The 6,537-nt window shown below is 34.8% G+C and overlaps 1 pseudogene; it reads right to left on the reverse strand.

The window, feature by feature from the left end:
• Positions 1–230: 230 nt before the first annotated feature.
• LOC109088602 lies at positions 231–5,338 on the reverse strand (annotated as a pseudogene).
• Between the last annotated feature and the right edge of the window lie 1,199 nt (positions 5,339–6,537).

The following is a 6,537-nucleotide window of genomic DNA, read 5'->3' on the forward strand; positions in this document are numbered from 1 at the left end:
ATCAAATGAAAGTTCTGTCATCATTTTTTAGGAATTTTTTTAAATATCTTTAAAAGAGAGAAAGAAAAGTCATACAGGTTTGGAACGGCATGAAGGATAAGTAAATGATGCCAGTATTTAAATTTTTGGATGAAACTATCCCTTTAAGAATCCAAAAGAACCTAAATTAAATCCAGCTAAAATCTGAAACTGGCTGAATAAGATTCTAATTAGAATAAGACGACACCAAGTATTTCTCAGCCTTTTATTTTTTCCTTCAACATTCATAATTCACTCTGATTTCTGATCTTCAGTGACATCATCGTGCTTAATGTGCTGCGTGAGCAGTGTTTTTTATTCTTGACCTTTGTGAAATGATTCTGGATGTACATGCGGAACTTTGTGGTGGCGAAACAATACACCAGCGGGTCCAGAAGGCAGTTGAACCCCATAAGCATGAGGGTGATCTGGTGAGCATCGTTTAAGCTTTGCCGTGTTTCTTTACTCCAATCTTTGTTCAGGTACAGCACTGACAACACCCAGGGACCCTGCACCACATGGTGGGCAGGAAACAGACCACAAAGACGCCTATGACAGCACACAGCATCCTCAAAGCTCTGCGCTTGGTACCACCGGGACGCTTTCCTGTGCTGGCTCGAGGCTGACTGATGGATTGTGACAGAAGAGCTCGAGCGATCGAGATGTTGCAGATGATCACCATCAAGAAAAGAAGAAAGAATAAGCTAATAATGATGAAGTGCGTGATGGCCATTGCATATTTTGTAGAGTCAGGCTCGTTTTGATAACCCTCAAAACAGCGAGAAATGTTGTTATTCTCCGTATTCTTCGGAATTCCATCATCAATGAGAGATTTAACTGATGCTGCTAAAGTAATGACCCAGATGAGTGCTGAGACGATTGCTCCTCGTTTCCAGCAGTCAGAAGAAGCAGCCACCAGCGGCTTGGTAACGGCCCAGTAACGGTTAATGCTGATTATAGTAAGGAAGAGAATAGAGCAGTATGTGTTGATGAAGAACAATGATCCTGTGATACGACAGAGGGCATCTGAGTTCTTCCAGTTACCATGATTCTTGTAGTAGTCAATCCAGAACGGTAGAGCGACCACAAACAGCAGGTCTGCAATGGTCAAGTTGGTCATGTAGATTCGAATCTCATTCATAGCTTTAGACTCTCGCATACGGTGCAGCACATAAAGAGCGTAGCAGTTGGCCAGCAACCCAAAGATAAAGACCAGGCTGTAGAATATAGGAAAGAGAGTGTAGCGAAACTCTGAGTCAACGAATTGGTTGAAATTACTGTTATTTCCAGTGGTGGGAGGAGTCAATGCGGTGGGAGGAGTCACCATCTTGTGCATCTGAGAACAAAAAATGACTGAAAAGACAATATACAATTAAATTTGGTTCCTTCCAATATACTTTAAAGTAGCCATCTAAAATGGAGGAGGAGTTATTCCCCTGTTTGTTTATAATGGTTAAAATTTATTAAACACACTAGTTTTAAGGTAAGTGTTGCGCCAAAAGTAAAGTGTTTAATTTCTGCTCCATTTCATGAAACTGAAATTGTTTGAAACTGTTTTCAAACAGGTTTCCCAAACACCTGAACTCCCTACTGCTACTGGCTGGCCAAATGAACAGTCCTGCCCCAAACTCAGACACTGGTTGGACAATGTTTTGATACTCTCACAAAACATGATGTTTACGCCTTCACCCCTCAAATGGCTTTCTTTTAGGCCATTCACACAGAACACCTTTTTGCACTGGAAAAATGCAAGCAGTGGAACGAGAAAAAAAATGCTTTTAGAACACCATGTCATGCCCAAGACACTGCAGAAGACTTTAAAAAACTGAGAAACTGAGAACAGAGGCGGTTGGTTGCCTAGGACACATTTGAAGGGTGTCATGCCAGTGGCAGGCTTCTGGAGGGAATTTTGTGCATACTCCGCCCACATTAAGAACTTGCTCCAATCCGTTTGGTTTTGGTGCAGATCACACAGCACACGTACAATACTAATGACAATATTTCCATTACATGCACTGTAGCATACATGTAAAAACTTTAAATATAGGCCTACTTTGGGCTTTAGAGTTGTCTCTGCAGTCTGCATTTTAAATAGGATAAGTAAAAATGGCACACGTCACTTTTAAGTATTTTTTTTAACCAGAAATGTGGGAGGGCAGCTTTGAGAGTGGTAACAACTATTTCTCATGATTACATGTTCTGGAAAGCATTTTTGTTTTCCTCTCGTCATTGCATATTTATCTGCAATCTCTTGCTGAGAGCAGGAAATGAATACGTATGTGAAGCCTTTTTGTTTTTAATGAAAAAAAAAAAACCACAGACACCATATTGCATCAAAATGTTTTTTCTTATCAGTAGATTTGCAGGACTTACAATGTCAGATACTATCAAGTAGCCTACTTTTCGTTCAGAATAAAAAAAAATAAAAGTTATTCAGTTTATTATTCTTCAATATATAATGCAGAAATAATGGAGAAACTATCAATAAGACACCTTAAAGTCTTGACCTCAAATCAGCTTGTGAACATCAGGAACTTCACTGACCATGTTTCCCGTTTGTGGCATGCAAAGGAGGCATCCTGCACTACATAGCATATTGTCACACAGTATGTGTAAGTTGTCACAATGGAACCTGCCAGTAAACAGTGGCTTTTCAGCAACAGTAAAAAATAAAAATTTATATATTATACAATGTCAAACAATAAAACGGTGACAACATTATATAGTAGACATTTATCCTTAATATATGCTTTTTTAGTGTGGTTATTCGATATACAACCCCTGTGACAACTAGCCCTGGTCTCCTCTATAACTGATTACAATAGAAATTAAAAAAAAAAATGCGTAATTGTAACCATAAACACACACAATATAGTATTGCTTATCTGCATTACATCACAATGTTTGCAGTACACTAATAATAATAAACTGTTCATTTGTACATATAAGTTAGGGTAGAGTGGGGCACAAAGTAACACTTTTTGACTTTCTCAGTTTGTGTACATCCACATGGGGTTCAGAATATATATATATTTTTTTATCCACAGTAATTTTACACTTAGTATAAATATGTAGCTTTGTTTAATAATTACAGTGTATACTGTTTTCTTTAAACATGGAAGTGAAATGTGACAACATGCCCTGTAGGTGGGGTACATTGTAACATCTGAGGGGCACTTTGTAACAAACTAAAATATTTTGTTAATAAAATAATAACAATGCCTTGGAACCACCCACGTAAATGAGCAAAAATTTTTACATGTCTTGAAATAATAATTTCTAAACATTAAAAATGGACTGTCAGTCTTTTATTCACCTGTTTCTCTTGTGTTTTCATTAAAATTAATTAAAGTAAATTGTTTTCTCATTAAAATTAATTAAAGTAAATTACATCGCTAATATCATAGAATGGCACATTGTAACGCAGTGTTACAACCTATAGTCTATGGTTACAACGTGTCCCATCTGCGCAACTGGAATTTAAAACTGGTAAGTGTCTTCTGCTAGTTATCAAACCATTAAAAGCTGATAAATAACAGATTGGAGTTTAAAATAATAGCATATTTGTCTATGAAAAAAAAAAAAAAAAAAAAAAACTGAGATGAAAAATTTAGTTAAGCCAGAATTTTAATTATACTATGGTAAAATAAATGTTCAGCGATATCTTCAAAGGATTTTTTAATTTTGGCGCACATTTATTTTATATATATATATACACACTACCGGTCAAAAGTTTGGGATCAGAATGATTTTTTATATTTTTTACAGGAGTTTCTTATGCTCATCAAGGCTGCATTTATTTGAACAAAAATACAGGGAAAATATGTAATATTGTCAAATATTATTATGATGTAAAATAACTTTTTTCTATTTTAATATATATTCAAATCTAATTTTTTCCTATGATGCAAAGCTGAATTTTCAGCATCATTACTCCAGTCTTCAGTGTCATATGATCCTTCAGAAATCATTCTAATATGCTGATTTATTATCAGTGCTGGAAACTGTTGTGCTGCTTCATTTTTTTTTTTTTTTTTTTTTTTGGAACCTATGATACTTTTATTCAGGGATTCTTTGATGAATACAAAGTAAAAAGAAGAGCATTTATTTAAAATAGAAATATTTCTAACAATATACACTACCATTCAAAAGTTTTGGGGTCATGTTAAATTTTTATTCTTTTTTTTTTTAAGAAATTAAAACTTTTATTCAGCAAGTATGTGTTAAATTGTTGAGAAGTAATAGCAAAGGTTTATATTTTTAGAAAAGATTTCTATTTTGAATGAATGCTGTTCTTTTTTAACTTTTATTCATCAAAAAATCCTGAAAAAAGTAATCACAGTTTCCCAAAAAATATTTGGCAGCACAACTGATGCCAACATTGATAATTCTAATAATAAATCAGCATATTAAAATGATTTCTTAAGGATCATGTGACACTGAAGACTGTAGTAATGGCTGATGGAAATTCAGTTTTGCATCACAGAAATAAATTATATTTTAAAGGATATTAAAATAGAAAGCATTATTTTATATTGTAATAACATTTTGCAAGATCACAGTTTTTTTTCTGTATTTTTGATCAAATAAATGCAGCCTTGATGAGCAGAAGAGACTTCTTTAAAAAACATTACAAGCCTTACTGATCCCAAACTTTTGACCGGTAGTGTGTGTGTGTGTATATAATGTTGATATGGTAACTAATAAATACTGTGTGGAAATATTCAAACCACGTGTGTTACAAATAACCCCGCGTTACTCTAATTATTGGACTGTATGACACATTTTTATTGCATATGAACCATGCAGTGGGCTTTTCCAGTATTACATGTGTCAATATTTCATCCTCACCAAACCGTGGGGATTTTTGTCTTCTTACAACGTCAACGACATGTTTCGCAAGCTGAACAAACGACATAAAAATATTGTAGTCGATACTGAAACATCAACAAACTGTTGAGTTTTACATAACAATAATGCTGCTGCTCTTGGTTTGTATCTTACACAAGTTTTGTGTATACAGAAGATAACTATAAAGATAACACGCGGTCTATACTGCGCGCAACGCCAAAATTATCTATCATCTAGTCTGTTGCACATGAATAAACAAACGGTTATGTGCTTTCCTTCGTCGCGTTACTAACTTGCAGCATAGACACAGTGTGAATAGCTTTTAAATGAGCAAAAAATTATGTTTATTTTCTAACCTACCTTGTAATTCCAGTGAATGTGATGGTCCAGCACTGCGCTCTGGGCGTTCACGCTTGTAGAGTTCAGCTTTTCACACATAGTCACACCTCCGTAGTCACTTCCTATTTTTTTTCTTTTTCTTTTTTTTTCTTCTCAGAGAACTTTGTGACAAGTCTTTGGATTCACTATGAATAAAAAAAAAAAAACACCACATAACACCACCTCATCATACAACAAATCATAAAAAACTAATAAAAAAATGAACAACAATATTTGAACCAACTATTAATAACAACTTTTGCCTCAATAAACTCATGAATTGTTGGTTAGAAAGGTAGTTGTTAAGTTTAGGTGTAGGATAGGATAAGGGATCTAAAATATGGTCATGCAGAATAAGGCATTCATATGTGCTTTATAAATGCTTCAATACACTGTAGTTTTCATTTCCACAAAGCTATGTTTCTAAGGTTGTCTATCCTGATTTGTTTGTTGCTGTTTTGTCACATCTGTATGTCAGTATATTTCCAATAGTGTGATGTATTTTAAGTGCTTAAACCATCAAGACAATCCGCAGGAAGTGCAGGAAATGCTTTTTCCATGTCCTGTGATCAGTGGACTGTGAAACACATTTGAACACTTCTGAACGTAAAGGAACAAGACCCACCCTTATTATTTTGAAATCAAGTACAGGCCTGGAAATGACTAAACAATTATAGATTCCCAGAATCCCTTTATTGTTCAGTGGTTTCCTAATGGAGGATGCAGCACATCGACATTAACCACAGCAAGAGATGACTGCAGATCCTTTCTCCTATGTGCTTTTGCCTCTTGGATCAAGGAACTATGGTGTTTAATTTCATTTGTATGCTATCTGCTGACTGTTGACTTAGGCAAACTGTCATTTGAAATCCTGTCATGAATATATATAACTATTTTCTGAGTAGCTTATCTCTGAAGATTCTCTTAATCAGAACATGACATTTCCAAAACTGTGAGACCAATGGTTCAATTGTGTCTGTTTATAGAAGCCCAAAGTTGAAATCAGTCACTGAGCTCACTTATTTTTCCTCCAGCAAAAACAGTGCATGTTGGATCAAGGTATTCAATAAAAACCTGGCAGATGAATAAAGGTGAAAAAGGTTCTGCTTGTATTTACTGTTTATTTAATGAGATGAATGAAATATGCATATCAGTTCTCTTTAACAATAACTCATAGTCGATCTTGTAACATGCAAATGATGTCTACAGCAGAGATGCACCTAAAAATCTCTAAATGAATATGTACAATCTGCTGATGAGAACCCAAAAACAAGTTTTACATATGTTCAC

This window comes from Cyprinus carpio, chromosome A17 (assembly GCF_018340385.1).
Source record: "Cyprinus carpio isolate SPL01 chromosome A17, ASM1834038v1, whole genome shotgun sequence".
In the NCBI taxonomy this organism is placed as follows: Eukaryota; Metazoa; Chordata; class Actinopteri; order Cypriniformes; family Cyprinidae; genus Cyprinus; species Cyprinus carpio.